Source organism: Callorhinus ursinus, unplaced genomic scaffold (genome assembly GCF_003265705.2).
Source record: "Callorhinus ursinus isolate GAN/ISIS: 27379988/994484 unplaced genomic scaffold, GSC_fseal_2.0 scaffold63, whole genome shotgun sequence".
Taxonomy (NCBI): domain Eukaryota; kingdom Metazoa; phylum Chordata; class Mammalia; order Carnivora; family Otariidae; genus Callorhinus; species Callorhinus ursinus.
In genome coordinates this window covers 1,371,650-1,389,348 of record NW_027397125.1, presented here as the reverse complement: position 1 = coordinate 1,389,348, position 17,699 = coordinate 1,371,650, and the positions used below count along the sequence as shown (strand labels likewise).

The following is a 17,699-nucleotide window of genomic DNA, read 5'->3' as shown; positions in this document are numbered from 1 at the left end:
TGGAATATTATTCAGTCATAAAAAAATGGGGAAATTCTTTACAACATGATTGGACCTACAGGACACTGTGCTAAGTGAAATAAGTTAGAGAAAGACAAATACCATGTGATTTTATTTGTATGTGTAATTTAAGCAAACAAAAAAACCCCTAACTCCTAGAAAAAGAGCTCAAAAAGGAAAATGGTCAAAAGATACAAATTTCCAGTTATAAGATAAATAAGTACTAGGCATGATGACTATAAATAACATGGCTGTATAATATATAGGGAAGCTATTAAGAGAACGGATCACAAAGAGATCACAAGGAGATTTTTCATCGCAAGGAGAAATTATTTTTTCTTTTTTTTTGTGTGTCTATATGAGATAATAGATGTTGACTAACCTTATTGCAGTCATCATTTCATGATATATGTAAGTCACATCATTTTGCTGTACACCTTAAATAGGGATATATGTTAATGATATCTTAATAAAACTGGAAAAAACCCTCAAAACCACGTGAGCCTTCCAAAGAAGGTGGTTTTGCCAGAAGAACTCTATCAGTTTTTTGTGTTTCTGGAGAATAAATGCTCTTCTGTTTTGCCTACATACCTTGATTTTTTTTTCCTGTTTGCAGGAGAAGGCTTGCAGCTATGTTTGGAAGTAGAATTGGTACAGTTGAATTTTTCTGTAAAATAGAGAAACATTTGGAATTCCTGGAAGGCAGGCTTAAAGTACATGGGGAGGAGAGACAAGAAGGGCTAGGCAACAAGGCCAGAAGTCTGTGCAGACAAACCATTTACGTTTGGATGTACCACAGGCACTTCAGACCCAACATACCCTGAACTGATCTCAGAAATGCCACCCTGTTCCAATCTAGTCCTCTTCCATGCTTTCTATGCAAGTGAATGATTCCACCATCTCTCAGATTAGGTAGGCCGGAAAGCTACAGTTTTCCTTTATCTCTCCCTCTTCCTCATCACCTTATCCAAGTCCTGTTGATTTTATCTCATAAATATTTTTGTCTACTTTTCTTACTACCTACCCAGCCGCACCTCTGTTGAAATTACCCCAAACTTAAATTTTCTAATGGATATCTTTATATGTATTGCTGTCCCATCTGCTCTGTTCTTTTCCCTGCAGTTAAGAGAGTTAGGAGGCTGATATGCCATTCTTCTGCTTAGTTTTTGATGCCATCACTCCTTTTAGGATGAAGTTCAAAATCCTCATCATGACTTAACAAAGTTCCTGCATGCTTTGGCCCTGACCACTGCTTTATGTTAATCTCAATGCTCTTCTTGCCCCACTGACAATGACTGGGCTTTCTCTTGGCTCCTCCAGTGTTCCACACTCTTTCACACCCAGGAAACTTACATGCCCAGTTAACTCTCCTTGGATGTCTCTCTCCTGTTCTTATGTAGTTGGCTCACTTTCTCCTTCAGTTCTATCTGTTCAAGCCAGTGTTTCCTTACAGAAGCTTCTGACTTCAGACTAGGTTTGGTTTTCCTGTTATTTGCGCTCATGGCAAATGTTTCTTCAAAGTGTTATAATAATTTTAAATTTCATATTTCTATGATGATTTTGCTTGTGTCTGTTTTTTCCATTAAACTCCCAGCCGTATGTGTCTGTTCTGCCCCAAATTTTATCTTCAGTTCTTATAGCACAATGCTTAGCATAATAGTCACTCAAATATTGAATGAAAGAAATATCATAGGAAGATATCTTATTTACATACTGTCCAATTTTTGGAGAGTTGTCTGTTTTAGGTGGTGTTCCTTGGAGTGGTGATGAACATACTCTGTTCCATTCATTCTCATCACACATTTGTCATATGGCAGGTGAAGTTAAGGGTTTATTATGTGGCTGTAGAAACCAAGGACTTTAGAATGCTGCCTATACAAGGTTCTATTCCAGAATATTTAAGTTAGAGTCGGGATATCACATTATCATGATACTTTCCTTTTGGGCAAAAATACCCAGTAGTGCCCTCAGTTTGTTCTTTCGTGATTAACAAATGCCTCCTGGGTCACCTTAAACAAACCGGCTTGTATACTTCTTGTCATCAGAAAGCTCATAGGGTAGCTCTCTGAACCAACAGTGGTCAGTGAGGGCACCTAATGATCAGAGGGCAAAGAATTGTTTCTGAATTACAGGATAACATAACTACTTAGTTCAGTGGTATTAATGTAATTTAGTAATGTTGTCAAACAGTTAAAATCACTTAAGGTTGAGTTTTCAAAATTCTTGTTAAACTTCTGAAGTGTTATTTTTAGTAATATATTGTTTGCTTATTTGCTCTTTTGATTCTCCCGTCACATTTTCTTAGCTAGGGAAATTTTTGATTTACTGCATATTTGGATAATAGAGATGGCATAGTGTCTCACTGCTTTGGCAGATGATTTATTTTGTATTTTCTATATTTTTCATTTCCTCTCCTTTGTTTTTCTTTCCTTCTTTGCCCATTTCTCTCGAGCTGTTTTTCTCCATCCTGTCTCAAGACCCCATCTCCTATTTATATGCTTTTTGGTTAAGTCAATCCATAAATATAGACAGAAAGATGTACAAATGTCAGCTCTCTATTTTGAGCGGAAATTACCTTCCCAGAATGTTTATAAAAATGGATTACTTCTCTCAGGAGATTCATTCATCAAGACAGAAGTTGGTCCTCCTGTACAAAATGGAATGGAAATAGAAACAGTCAAAATATAGTAGGATAAACACAGCAATCAGAGATTGGATGGGGAGGGGAAGCGTAATTTGGAGGAAAAGTGTTGGCTGCTTTGTGAGGCAAAGAAATAGAACAGCAAATGTTCTTTCAAATTGCAACATGAGAGGAGGATTATCCATGGATGTACTAGACTTTTAAAATTTTATCCAGAATTTATTTGAATCAAGGCTGAGCTCCTAGAATTATAGAGGAGATCCATGCATATGTCAACATCATAATTTCATGGGATTTGAGAACATAAGAGCTGGAGTACTCCTTAAGATGAGAAAGGCTATATATTACCTAGGGTCACACAATATGTCATAACTGGGAATAGAATTCAGATATCCTGATTCCCAATTCATTTTTTTTAAAATGCCACTGCTTATAAGCACTGTAATTATTCTCTGGTTCCTTGGAGATGCACCTCCTATGTCACCTATGTCCTTCCCTGTGCTTTCTAGTTTGCACGTGGGATGTGATCATCAGACGATTTTAGTCATGCCTCCAACACTGGCAACCTCACTGTCAGTGGCAATGTTTCTTAAGTTAAAGGAGAATGAAAGTAGACTACAGTCTAACTACAGTATCCTCACTCTTACCCAGGGAGAAGTAATTTACTTGACAAATGGGCTACTGGTGAAAATCTAAGAACATTCAAGGACTTTCTTAAGGGAATTGATATCTTAACTTTTTTTGCACATCTAACATGAAGTGAAGATTTTTGGGTTTTATTTTCCTATTATGTGTAGAAAATAACATTTCCCTTACTTTACACATAGTTTGGGGATTAAGAAAAAGATATAATTCATACCTAACTACAACTAAAGTACTTCAAATAGTCTGGGCAGACAGGTCTACTGTGGACTTTAACATATTAGGGAGAAAGCATTTATTTGCTTTCCAGTTCATTGTACCTCTTTCGTACCTTCTTTGTGCATTGAAGAAAATGGTTTTTGCTCAGTGTGATTTTTCTGTTTGTTTTTTTTTTTTTGTGGTTTAGAAAGAGTCAAGTTGGTAGTGCACCACTTCCTTTGTGATTGTTCATTTAAACTTGAGACATTTTTCTCTCCACCTGGCCCATTTATTCTGCTATCGAAGTCAACATTTGTATTAAAGTTATTTACACAACACCTAAGATTGTTTTGATTTCATTGTTCAACTTTTTCTAAGAGTTTCTAGAAAACATATACACATACTACCATGATGAACCAAGTCCTTTGTAACATGTGAATAATAAAATAGGCTTGCTTCTAAAATAAATTATTCACTGTGTTTCCAGATAGTAATCACATAGAGGGGGCATAAAAGAACTTTATTGAAAAGATAATTTTATGAAAAGATTAACTTCTGTGCATCCTCCAATCAGTATGCATTAGTTAGCAACATAGGTGACTGTGTCTGACTTATAAAACAACTTGCTTTAGAAGACATCCAGATGGCCAGCAGACCCATGAAAAAGTGCTCAACATTGCTCAGCATCAGGGAAATCCAAATCAAAACCTCAATGAGATATCACCTCACACCAGTCAGAACGGCTAAAATTAACAAGTCAGGAAACGACAGATGTTGGCAGGGATGCGGAGAAAGGGGAACCCTCCTACACTGTTGGTGGCATTGCAAGCTGGTGCAGCCACTCTGGAAAACAGTATGGAGGTTCCTCAAAAAGTTGAAAATAGAGCTACCATACGATCCAGCCGTTGCACTACTGGGTATTTACCCCAAAGATACAAATGTAGGGATCCGAAGGGGTATGTGCACCCCGATGTTTATAGCAGCAATGTCCACAATAGCCAAACTGTGGAAAGAGCCAAGATGTCCATCGACAGATGAATGGATAAAGAAGACGTGGTGTATATATACAATGAAATATTATGCAGCCATCAAAAGGAATGAGATCTTGCCATTTGCAGCGACGGGGATGGAACTGGAGGGTGTTATGCTGAGTGAAATAAGTCAATCAGGAAAGACATGTATCATATGACCTCACTGATATGAGGAATTCTTAATCTCAGGAAACAAACTGAGGGTTGTTGGATGGTGGGGGTGGGACGGATGGGGTGGCTGGGTGATAGACATTGGGGAGGGTATGTGCTATGGTGAGCACTGTGAATTGTGCAAGACTGTTGAATCACAGATCTGTACCTCTGAAACAAATAATACAATATATGTTAAAAAAAAAAAAAGAAAAAGCAGGAGGGGAAGAATGAAGGGGGGGAATCAGAAGGTGAGATGAACCATGAGAGACGATGCACTCTGAAAAACAAACAGCGTTCTAGAGAGGAGGGGGGTGGGAGGATGGGTTAGCCTGGTGATGGGTATTTTTTTTTTCACATAAGGAAGCATTTATTTGAGGTTTAATTTGTATAAACACAAATTCACATCGAGTCATAACACAGATAGCAAAAGACAAAGTAAAAACAAAGAAAACTAATTGGCGGCTATATACAGTTGGACAGTTGTGTCTTGTACACTAGAAAGTCTTTTACAAAATAATCATCTTAGATCAACAGAAGACCAATCTTCAATGTCGTCCTGCAAGATGGGTTAACTTTAGCAATCTCCTCCTGTTTTCTCCAACATCCTCCTTTAGTATGGCTGGTAATTGTTTTGGTGATTGCCACCCCCTCGAGACGCCTTGCCGTAAGTGCTCTGTTGCCCACTGTAGTCTGCATATCCCTGTCCATATCCATAGTTCCCATAGTTATACCCAGTATAATCATAGCCGCCATAGCCACTATAGTTTTGATCACCACCATAGGCATTATTGTAATTTCCATATCCTTGATCATAATAGTTATTAAATCCTTGGTTCCAGTTTTGGCCCTGACCTCGTCCACGACCCCTAGTACCACCTCGTCCACCAGCTGCAGCACCTCTTCCTCCTTTTTGTTATTGCTTTTGCTGCCTGTATACCTCTTTGGGTTGTACAACTTTGATTTCACACTTCCCAGAACCAATTTGATGATATCTGCTTTCTAACAATTTCTTTACTGGCTCTTCGTCTGTATATGTAATAAAACAAAATCCTCTTCTTTCATTTGTTTTTGTATCCATGGGAAGTTCAATATTTTCAATCTCTCCAAAGGCTCCAAAATATTCTTTAATTTGTTCTTCAGAAGTATCTGGGCTCAATCCACCCACAAAAACCTTTTTGGGGGGTTCTTTCCCTTTTAAAGCTTTGGCCCTTTTGGGGTCTATCAATTTGCCATCCAATTTGTGTTCTTTCAGTTCCAAGACCTTATCAACACTAGCAGCATCTTTGAAAAGCACAAATCCAAATCCTCTTGATCTTCCAGTCACTGGATCTGTTTTTATTGTACAGTCTACAACTTCTCCAAATCGAGACAAATATTCAGTCAGATCTTTCTTGCTCGTATCCCAGCTCAAGTCTCCAATAAACATTTTACCGTCATCCTGCTGATTCTTGCTCGTGTTGATCTTGGATCCCTCTGCGAATTCCTCTATGTTGCTGTACTCGTTCATGTCCTCCATGGTGGCGGAGTTGTCAGCCGTGGGGTGCTGGCGTGCAGTCCGGGTCGCGGCAGCAGCGGCGGCGGAGCGTTGTATCTAGCCTGGTGATGGGTATTAAAGAGGGCACGTTCTGCATGGAGCACTGGATGTTATACACAAACAATGAATCATGGGACACTGCATCAAAAACTAATAATGTAATATGTGGTGATTAACATAACAATTAAAAAACTTGCTTCTCAGCGTTCACTAAAGACTATCATGAAGAAATTAGTAACAGCTGAAAGCAAATTATCAAATTCCACAGGTGAATATATGTTTCTGAGGTCAGAATATGACCCACCTTTTTGATACATCTAAAAACCCATTAATGCACATATTTTATTTTTTTTTTATTTTTTTTATTTTTTTATTTTTTAATTTTTTTTATTGTTATGTTAATCACCATATATTACATTATTAGTTTTTGGTGCAGTGTTCCATGATTCCTTGTTTGTTCATAACACCCAGTGCTCCATGCAGAACGTGCCCTCCTCAATACCCATCACCAGGCTAACCCATCCCCCTCTCCCCCTCCCCTCTAGAACCCTCAGTTTGTTTTTCAGAGTCCATCATCTCTCATGGTTCGTCTCCCCCTCTGACATACTCCCCTTTTCTTCCTCTCCTGTTATCTTCTTCTTTTTCTTTTTTCTTAAAATATGTTGCGTTATTTGTTTCAGAAGTACAGATCTGTGATTCAACAGTCTTGCACAATTCACAGCGCTCACCGTAGCACATACCCTCCCCAATGTCTATCACCCAGCCACCCCATCCCTCCCACCCCCAACCACTCCAGTAACACTCAGTTTGTTTCCTGAGATTAAGAATTCCTCATATCAGTGAGGTCATGTGATACATGTCTTTCTCTGATTGACTTATTTCACTCAGCATAACACCCTCCAGTTCCATCCACGTCGTTGCAAATGGCAAGATCTCATTCCTTTTGATGGCTGCATAATATTCCATTGTGTATATATACCACATCTTCTTTATCCATTCATCTGTCGATGGGCATCTTGGCTCTTTCCACAGTTTGGCTATTGTGGACATTGCTGCTATAAACATTGGGGTACACATACCCCTTCGGGTCCCTACATTTGTATCTTTGGGGTAAATACCCAGTAGTTAATGCACATATTTTAAAAATTAATTTTCTTTGATGTTAGCAAACCAGAAAAACCATTTAACTACTTAGATAGGCACTGAAGAGGTAGGAAGTATTTCAATTCTACCAGATGTTACAGAAATGAACTAAACTACCTTTATTGTGTTCTTTGATGCATTATAATCAATTCTGTAAGTCCCCAACTGCAAATATAGATTCTTCACCTTCTGTATCCTAAACCCTGACTTTTGCATGTGCTGAGAAGTAAAGCTTTATAAAATCTGAGTTATGGTGATGAAGGAAAAGGAACTTTGTTGTCTGGAAAATAATACTACAAGAATTATAGAAAGTTATCCTTGTTTCAGAAAGTGCGTAGGGCCATTTGTTTAGGAAAAATTATACTAAATTATGCTAATTTAATAACATTTTCCGTTCTAGGATCTTGCTTATAGCTTCTTAGTATTAAAGTGTTGTGTGCTGGGATTTTGTTTAACTCATCTTAAAATTTTTTCATAACGTCTAATCTTACAGGCACCATTCACAGTTTCACAACAAATTTCATTATTTGAACTTTGTTGAGCCTTCATCATTTTGAGCTTTGTGTTTCTGAAGTTAAAGTTCAGGACTGCCTTCATCAGAATTATTTGGGTGCCTGTCAAAAACAGATTTTGAGGCCCCTCCCAAACCTGACTTAATAAGTATATATATATATATATATATAATGATTCCTGACTTAATAAGAATCCGAGGTGATTCTAATACACAGTAAACATTGAGAATCATTACTTTATTAAATAGTGATCCTTTTCCTTTTATACACCTTCTCCTACTGAACTCTTGAAACATCTGTTCTCCACTTCAGCCTTTCATTACCAACTACAACGACAGCAGAAGAAATAAATGACTTTCATACCAGTAACAGTTTTTTCAACACCCTTCTTTCACACACTGCCAGGAAAAGAGAGATTGGAGAGGTTTTCAGAGGGAGAATTGAGTAGTGGATGCTTGATTCTTAAGTGCTGTCAGGCTTTTTTCTCCATCTTTCATTGCCTCAGCTTACACATGGCCTCAAAGAATGGCCATGATTAGAGGGCTAATGGTTATATAGCCCTCTGCCATTAAAAAAGCACCATTTTAAAAACTTTTTTTTTTAAAAATTCATATAACTTGCACCTAGAAGGAAAACTAGATCATTTTGCTCAATTCTGTCATTTTATGGGTGAAGAAAAGGATGCCTAGAGAAGCTGCGTGATTTGCTCAAGATCACATGCCTAATTGTTGGCAGAGCTAGAAGAGGAACCCAGATATCCTGACTTCCAGACTATTGATCTTTTTAGGACATGTTATTATGAAAATGTATATTGCAATGATTTATTTGAAGAGTAGATTGTTTTGTAGCTGGGACATTTGTTGTTCTAAATAGTTGCTCTGCTTTTCCAGGTCTATTTCGATTTATTTTATGTTTTTGGGAAAAGAGATAAAGAAATGCATTTGTTATTGAGTAAGCTTTTGTGTAAATTGTAGCTTTCAGAGGAATTGGATCTCTGTTGCTTGAGGTTGAATTTGGTAACACTTTAAGTGTCAAGGCATGATACATTTAATTAGTATTTACTGTAATAACACTGATCAGTGTGAATTCTGTTGATTAAAATGCGGATAGTAGTATTACTGTACTTTGAGTGGAATCTACCTACATGCTGTTAATAGTCACTGGACTCTTCTCTGTCTTGCTCAGTTTTGGTTTAGCAAAAACACACACAAGTAATTTTCGACAAAGCAGGAAAAAATATGCAGTGGATAAAAGACAGTCTCTTCAATAAATGGTGCTGAGAAAATTGGACAGCTATATACAGAAGAATAAAACTCGACCATTCTCTAACACCATACACAAAGATAAACTCAAAATGGATGAAAGACCTCAATGTGAGACAGGAATCCATCAAAATCCTAGAGAAGAACATAGGCAGTAACCTCTTTGACATCGGCCACAGCAACTTCTTTCAAGATACATCTCCAGAGGTACCTCTGAAAAAAATCATACATTATATGTTAAAAAAAAAAAAGAAGAACGGAGGAAGGGGAAAAAGAAAGGGGGGGGCTCGGGGGGGGGGGATGAACCATGAGAGACTATGGACCTTGAGAAACAAACTGAGGATTCTAGAGGGGAGAGGGATGGGGGGATGGGTTAGCCTGGTAATGGGTATTAAAGAGAGCATGTATTGAATGGAGCACTGGGTGTTATACGCAAACAATGAATCATGGAACACTACATCAAAAGCTAATGATGTAATGTATGGTGATTAACAACATAATAAAATTAAAAAAAAAAGAAACCTAAAGAAAGAGTTGTTTTGAGTTACAAAAGTGTTATATTCTTAATAATTTATGTGTTTATCTCAAAACAAAGTAATACATTGTCAAGATGAATAATGTAGAATATATGAAACACAAAGAAGAAATTTAAAACACTTATATTCACACCAGTAAGATTGTGACATTTAAATGAATACAACTGCAGTTTTTCTATGTATGGATATAATTTAATATTTTAAAAATAAATGTCTTCACACTGAACATAAAAAAAAAAAGATCTCCAAAGGCTAGTGAAACAAAAGCAAAAATGAACTTTTGGGACTTCGTCAAGATAAAAAGCTTCTGCACAGCAAAGGAAACAGTCAACAAAACAAAGAGGCAACCCACAGAATGGGAGAAGATATTTACAAATGACACTACAGACAAAGTGCTGATTTCCGGGATCTATAAAGAACTCAAACTCAACACCCAAAAAACAACTAAATCAAAAAATGGGCAGAAGACATGAACAGACATTTCTCCAAAGAAGACATACAAATGGCTAACAGACACGTGAAAAAATGTTCATCATCACTAGCCATCAGGGAAATTAAAATCAAAACCACATTGAGATACCACCTTATACCAGTTAGAATGGCAAAAAGGCAAGAAACAACAAATGTTGGAGAGGTTGTGGAGAAAGGGGAACCGTCTTACACTGTTGGTGGGAATGCAAGTTGGTACAGCCACTTTGGAAAACAGTGTAGAGGTTCTTCCAAAAATTAAAAATAGAGCTACCCTATGACCCAGCAATTGCACTACTGCATACTTACCCCAAAGACACAGATGTAGTGAAAAGAAGGGCCATATGCACCCCAGTGTTCATAGCAGCAATGTCCACAATAGCCAAACTGTGGAAAGAGCCAAGATGCCCTTCAACAGATGAATGGATAAAGAAGATGGGGTCCATATATTCAATGGAATATTACTCAGCCATCAGAAAGGATGAATACCCAACTTTTACATCAACATGGATGGGACTGGAGGAGATTATACTAAGTGAAATAAGTCAGGCGGAGAAAGTCAATTATCATATCGTTTCATTTATTTGTGGAACATGAGGAATAACATGGAGGACATTAGGAGAAGGAATGGAAAAACGAAGGGGGGGAATCAGAGGAGGAGACGAACCATGAGAGATTATGGACTCCAAGAAACAAACTGAGGGTTTTAGAAGGGAAGGGGGTGGGGGGATGAGCTAGCCCAGTGATGGGTATTAAGGAGGGCACGTACTGCATGGGTGTTATACGAAAACAATGAAATCATGAATCACTACATCAATAACTAATGATGTATGGTGACTAATATAACATAATAAAATTAAATTTAAAAAAGAAGAAAAAACCCCCCACACACAGATAAAAACAAAACAAAAAAGGTAAAACTTTTCTGTTTCTTCCTTTAGAATGTTTGTTTGATGGTTGTTGGATATATTTGAAGTATCTAGTGGAATGGGTACAATAATGAGGTCTTTTGCCCTTCCTGATTGTGTGACAATTCAATTGAGTAGTTATTTAAATTTGGATGTAGGCCATTTTGTATAACATACAAAGGTGATAAAATCATACTACTCTAAAAACCTAGACAGACTAAGAAATGCAGAGCAGTAGTCTAAGCAGATCATTAGAAATCCTTGAAATTGGACCTTGTCTGTAAAGAGATAAGGCAAAAGGAATACTTTAACTTGAGTAAGACAAGTGTCACATTCTGTGCATGAAAAATGATAGTCCCAAAGAACAGAATCTGCTGACCACAGAGACCATTTTGAATCAAGAGAGATGCTTTCTGTACTACAAACCTAAATAAGAAACTCACCTTAATAAATTCCAGATTTTGAATCAAGAAAAGTGAAGGTAAGTAGAATGATTTCTGAACAGATTTGTCACAGAATCACTAAGAACAGTGAAGCACATATTCTAGAGAGTTTTTCCCCCACACCAGAGTATTAACACCATCCAACTATTAATTTAATTTTAATTGAAGCTTTTCAAAAAAACCCCACAAAAATTAACAGGGAGTTTTTGAGCAGAGTTGTAATGAGTAGGATTGTAATATTAGCTCCTACAGGAAATAAGTCAATAAAAAAACTCTTGCCTTTGCAAGAATGATAAATATGATATTCTGAAAAGTTGGATAAAATGAAATAAACATAATTTTAATTGAACAGCTGACTTTGTCAAAAAGTGAGGGAAATCCCCAAATGTCAAAAATAAACAAAAGATAAAAACCAAATCAAAACCCAAACCTCAGGAAATTATGGAGTTGAAACCAGTGAGATAAGCAAGTTTGGGAACTTGAATCACTGTGGGAATAAATGCTGGAATGAGGAAATTTGTCTTGGAGATTAATAGCTTTCTGATGGAGAATTCTGTGGAAACTGGACATAAAGCCATCAAAAAGTGGATAAACTTTGACCTTCAGAGGGATAGCACTCTTAAGAGAAAGTGGACTAGGAAAAATTTCACTTGGCTGGCACCTTGGTAACTTTGGTTTGGCATGGAAGGTAAGCTTTCCTGAGAACTTGCAACTTCAGGTCTTAGGTTTTCTCTCATTTGGGTCTGGAGCTTGAATTTGAGTTATCAGCTTAGTAGGAAAAATCCAAGCCAAGACATTGTTTTAAAGTAATTTTTGTTTGGAGGCCCCCATATGGTGCCAAGCAGAACCAATCTTTCCCGAAGAACCACCTGCCACCCAAGACCTCAGAATTCCCAGAGGCTATGTTTAGCCAAATAATATATAGTAAAAAATGACAACCACATTAGGAAACCATAAGCAAGTTAATGAAAATGACAAACAACAGATTTAGATTTCTAAATAGTTCAGGTATTGGCATTACCAACAAAATAACATAATACACTTAACGTATAATATATAAAGATAGAAAGTAATAGATGAGAGATTGTCAAATATGGCACACAGATTTAAAGACTTCTAGAAATGAAGTTATAATTAAAAAGTCATAAACATATTAGACTTAGGTGAATAGAGAATTGGTGAACTGGAGGATGGATTTGACGTTATCCAGAATGCAAAACATAGAGAAATAGATGGAAAATATGAGTTTAATACATATAGAGAATTAAATTGGAAGTATTAACATGTGGCTACCAGATTAGTAGATTGAAAGATATAGGCGTAGGAGGTAATAGTTGAAGAAATAATGCCTTAGAAATTCCCAGAACTGATGAAAGATAAATTCCTTGATGAAGGAAAACACAGAGCATCTCACTTAAATAAAAAGAAACCCTGAGACACATCATGGTAAAACTGTAAAATAATGAAAAAGAGAAAATATTAAAAGTAGCCTTGAGTGAAAAATGATGAGGAATAAGGAATAATAACTAGAAAATTAGTATCTTCAAAATGCTGAGAGAAGAAACTATAATTGAGTGCCCAGCAAATCTGCATTTCAAGAATGAGAGCTAACTCAGTAACAAGCTGACCCTCACTTTTTGACAAAGTCAGCTGTTCAATTAAAATTATGTTTATTTACCATTAGCAGACATTCACTAAAGGAACTTCTAATGGATGTACTTAAGGACAAAAGATAACAAAAGAAAAAAAAAAGACTGAGGTAAAAAAAAGAATGGTGAGCAAAGGAAATAGTATATATGTAGGAAATTATTTATTAAGCTTTATGTGTAAAACAATAATACATAATTCCTGATATTAAAAAAATTATAAGATATAAATTAAAATAGAAAAGAATCGACCAGGTCTGAGCTTGTATGGTTTTAGAGGAGGGTAAATGATAACAATAACACTACTACTATTATTACCTTACATGAATTTAGTGCTTGTCATATACTAGGCATGTTCTGATTGCTGTATGTATATTAACCTACATTAGGGTCCTTAATAACTCCATGAGGTTAGTGATATTATCTCCATTTTACAGATGATAAAACTGACAACCTGAAGCCACCAGAAATAAGACAGGATGTGAATCTAGGTGATCTAGTCTGGGCCCATGATTTTAACCACTAGACTGTCCTACTACTGATTAATTTCAGTCTTTTATGCATGGTAAAATGTAAAATCACTAAAAGAAAAGTGGTGTGCAACTACCAATACAGTACCAGAGAAAAATAGAATAGGGGAGAAAAACTGTTAGGAATCCCACAGAAGCATGGAAAAACTAGGGCAAAAAAACAAGTAAGATGGTAGAAGCAAATAAAAAGATTTCAGTCATAAATAAATGTAAATCAGAGTTTCTTGTTAGAAGAGATTGACAGATTGAATTAAAAATAGAAAATCTGGCAATATTCAATATTTTTTTTTAGATAAAACACAGTCAAAACACAAGGACACAGATAGTTTGACAGAATAAGGATGAAAAAAGATATTCCAGGCAAATACTAACTAAAAGAAAGCTGAGATAACCATATTAATGTAGGATAAATTAGACTTGTAGGCAAAACAAAACAAAAACAAAAAAAACCCCAAAAGACTATTGGTTACAAAGATAGTCACTATATAAAAAAGCAAAGAAAGGTTCACTACATCAAAGAAGAGATAACTTTAAACTTGTATGTACCTGATAAAATAGTTTTAAACTATATAAAGCAAAACTCGATAGAACTACTTGGAGAAATGGAGAAACCCACTGCAAGGGTGGGAGATACCAGAAATTGATGGGTCAAGTAGACAATAAGGAAATAGAAGATTAACTACATAGCTGAGAACCAAACGCTGTACCTCCAAACTATCAACTATGTATTTTTCTCAGTCAAAGACAAAACGTTTAAAAATTGACCATGAATCCATGAATCACATTTCAACTAATTTTAAAGAGTTCATATTACACTGACCATACCACATACACTGCCCATGCAGTTAAGTTAGTCCTCAGCTAAACAAAATGGAACAAAACTAATCCCCTCTCTTTTAGTAGGTTAAATCAGTTCTAAATAACTCATGGGTAAAAGAAGAAATCAAAATGGAAATAAAAAATACTTAGAACTAAATAATAGTGAAAATAATATATATCATCATTTTGAGATTTAGTAAAAGTGGCACTTGGAAATGACTCCATAGCCTTAAATAGCCTATGATAGCCTGTAATAGAAAAAAAAGGCTGAGAACTAATGAGGTAAATGTCCAACATAAGTTAGGAAAAGAGTAGAATAAACTCAAAGAAAGTGGAAGGAAGAAAATAGTTAAGAGCAAAAATTAATCAAAGAGAAGACAATATGGAAAATAAAAACTAAAATTAGGTTAATAAAATCAGCAAATATCCTGTGACATTTCTTACCTTAGTATAAAATGTGAAGATATTCCTCACAGAATACCAGTATAGATGTAGAAATATGACCTAAATAAGAATAATTTTACTTGATTTTTTCTTCTATATATTTACAATTTTTAAACTTATGTATACTAAAGTTAACTTTTTATATACATATCTATGAGTTTTGATAAATTCATGGAGTAGCCACCATCATAATCAGGTTGTAGAACAGGCCAATCAGTCATTCCTCCAATTTCATTGCGTTGGCCCTTTTTAATCAACTACTCCCCACTCCCTGAAACTGCTGGCAACCAGTGATTCTGTTCTCTCCCTAAAATTTTTCCTTCTCCAGAAAGTCATGTAAATGAAACCATAAAAGTCTTTAGCCCTTTGTGTCTGGCCACTTTTATTTAACATAATGCATTTGATATTCATTCATATTATATATGTTAATAGTTTGTTGCTTTTTATCACTGAGTAACATTCCACTGAATGATTTATACCAGTTTTTGTATCCATTCACTTAGCTGAAGGATATTTGGGTTGTTTCCAGTTTTTAACAATTATATATAAGGCTGATGTAAATATTCATATACAAGTTTTTGTGTGAACACAGTTTTTATTTCTCTTGCTAAGTACTAGGAGTGGCATTGGCATATGGTAAATGAATTTCATCCTTTAAAGAAAAACTGGTACCTGTTTTCCAGTGTAGTTCTACCATTTTGCATTCCTGTTAGCAGTAGCTGGGAATTCCATTTTTTTTTTGCATCTTCACTAGCAGTTGCTGTTTGTAGTTTTTTAAAAAATGTTTACTAGTCTGATAGGTGTGTAGTGGTGTATATTTTGGTTTTTATTTGCATTTCCTATATATGACTAATGATTTGAACATAACTTTATGTGCTTATTTACCCTTCATACATCTTCTTGGTGATGCTCCTATACAGTTTTTTTTTTTTTTGGTGCTCATTTTCTAATTGGTTGTCATTTTCTTTTTTTTAATTTTCAGAGTTCTTTATATATACTAGATATTCTTGTTTTTGATAGGTTATCCTTATTCTATAACACTCAAATTTTTTTCTAATATTTTGTTGAGAATTTTTGTGTTTATGATAAGAGTGTGTGTGTATCACCTTGTGTGTGTGTGTGTATATATATATATAGGTCACATCTGATTTATCCATTCATCCGTTGATGAGCCCTTAGGTTGTTTCCATATCTTGACGATTGTGAACAATACTGAAATAAACAAGATAAAGCATTTATCTTTTCAGTGTCTTGTTTTCATTTCCTTTGGGTATATACCCAAAAGTAGAATTGTTGGATCATATGGTAGATCTGCTTTTAATTTTTTGAGGAACCTCTGTATTGTTTTTCACAGTGCTTGAACCAGTTTAAATTCCTACCAATAGAGTACAAGGATTCCCTTTTTTCCCCCACATTCTCACCAGCACTTACTTATTTATTGTATTTATAAGGATAGCTGTCATTTATGGTTTTGATTTGCATTTCCTTAGTGATTAGTGATATTGAGCATCTTTTCATGTACTAATTGAACATTTGGGTGGGTTCTTTGGAAAAATGTTTGTTTTTAAATCAGATTGTTTTGTTGTTGTTATTTAGTCGTATGTGTTCTTTATATATCCCCTTTATACAACTTACAGTTTGCAAAAATTTTCTCCCATTCTGTAGGCTGCCTTTTCATTTTGTTAAAGGTTTCTTTTGCTGTGCAGAAGCTTTTAAGTTTGGTGTAGTCCCACTTGTTGATTTTTACTATTGCTGTGTGTACTTTTGGTGTCCTATCCAGGAAATCATTGCTAAGATCAATGCTGAGAAACTCCTGCCTTACATTTTCTTCTAGGAGTTTTATGGTATTGGGTCTTTATTTTTTTTTAATTTTTTATTGTTATGTTAATCACCATACATTACATCATTAGTTTTTGTTGTAGTGTTCCATGATTCATTGTTTGTGCACAACACGCAGTGCTCAATGCAGAACGTGCCCTCTTTAATACCCATCACCAGGCTAACCCATCCTCCCACCCCCCCTCCCCTCTAGAACCCTGAGTTTCTTTTTCAGAGTCCATCATCTCTCATGGTTCATCTCCCCCTCCACTTTCCCCCGCTTATTCTTCCCCTCCTGCTATCTTCTTCTTTTTTTTTTTCTTAACATATATTGCATTATTTGTTTCAGAGGTACAGATCTGTGATTCTGTACAATTCACAGCACACACCATAGCACATACCCTCCCCAATGTCTATCACCCCGCCACCCCATCCCTCCCACCCCCCCACTCCAGCAACCCTCAGTTTGTTTCCTGAGATTAAGAATTCCTCATATCACTGAGGTCATATGATACATGTCTTTCCTGATTGACTTATTTTGCTCAGCATAATAACTTCCAGTTCCAGCCATGTCATTGCAAATGGCAAGATCTCATTCCTTTTGATGGCTGCATAATATTCCATTGTGTGTGTGTGTGTGTGTATGTGTGTGTGTGTGTGTGTGTGTGTACACACCACATATTCCTTATCCCTTCATCTGTTGATGGACATCTTGGCTCTTTTCACAGTTTGGCTATTGTGGACAATGCTGCTATAAACATTGGGGTGCACATACCCCTTCGGATACCTACATTTGTATCTTTGGGGTAAATACCCAGTAGTGCAACTGCTGGATCGTATGGTAGCTCTATTTTCAACTGTTTGAGGAACCTCCATACTGTTTTCCAGAGTGGTTGCACCAGCTTGCATTCCCACCAACAGTGTAGGAGGGTTCCCCTTTCTCCGCATCCCCGCCAACATCTGTCGTTTCC

At 36.1% G+C, this 17,699-nt stretch overlaps 1 protein-coding gene and 1 pseudogene across 1 annotated transcript in view; one reads left to right on the top strand and one right to left on the bottom strand.

Annotated features, from left to right (window-relative positions):
• Nucleotides 1-17,699, top strand: part of GPR158 (G protein-coupled receptor 158) — a 453,369-nt gene that overhangs the window by 84,589 nt on the left and 351,081 nt on the right. The gene's annotated exons all lie outside the window — the stretch shown is intronic.
• LOC112839074 (heterogeneous nuclear ribonucleoprotein D-like pseudogene) lies at nucleotides 5,072-6,196 on the bottom strand (annotated as a pseudogene).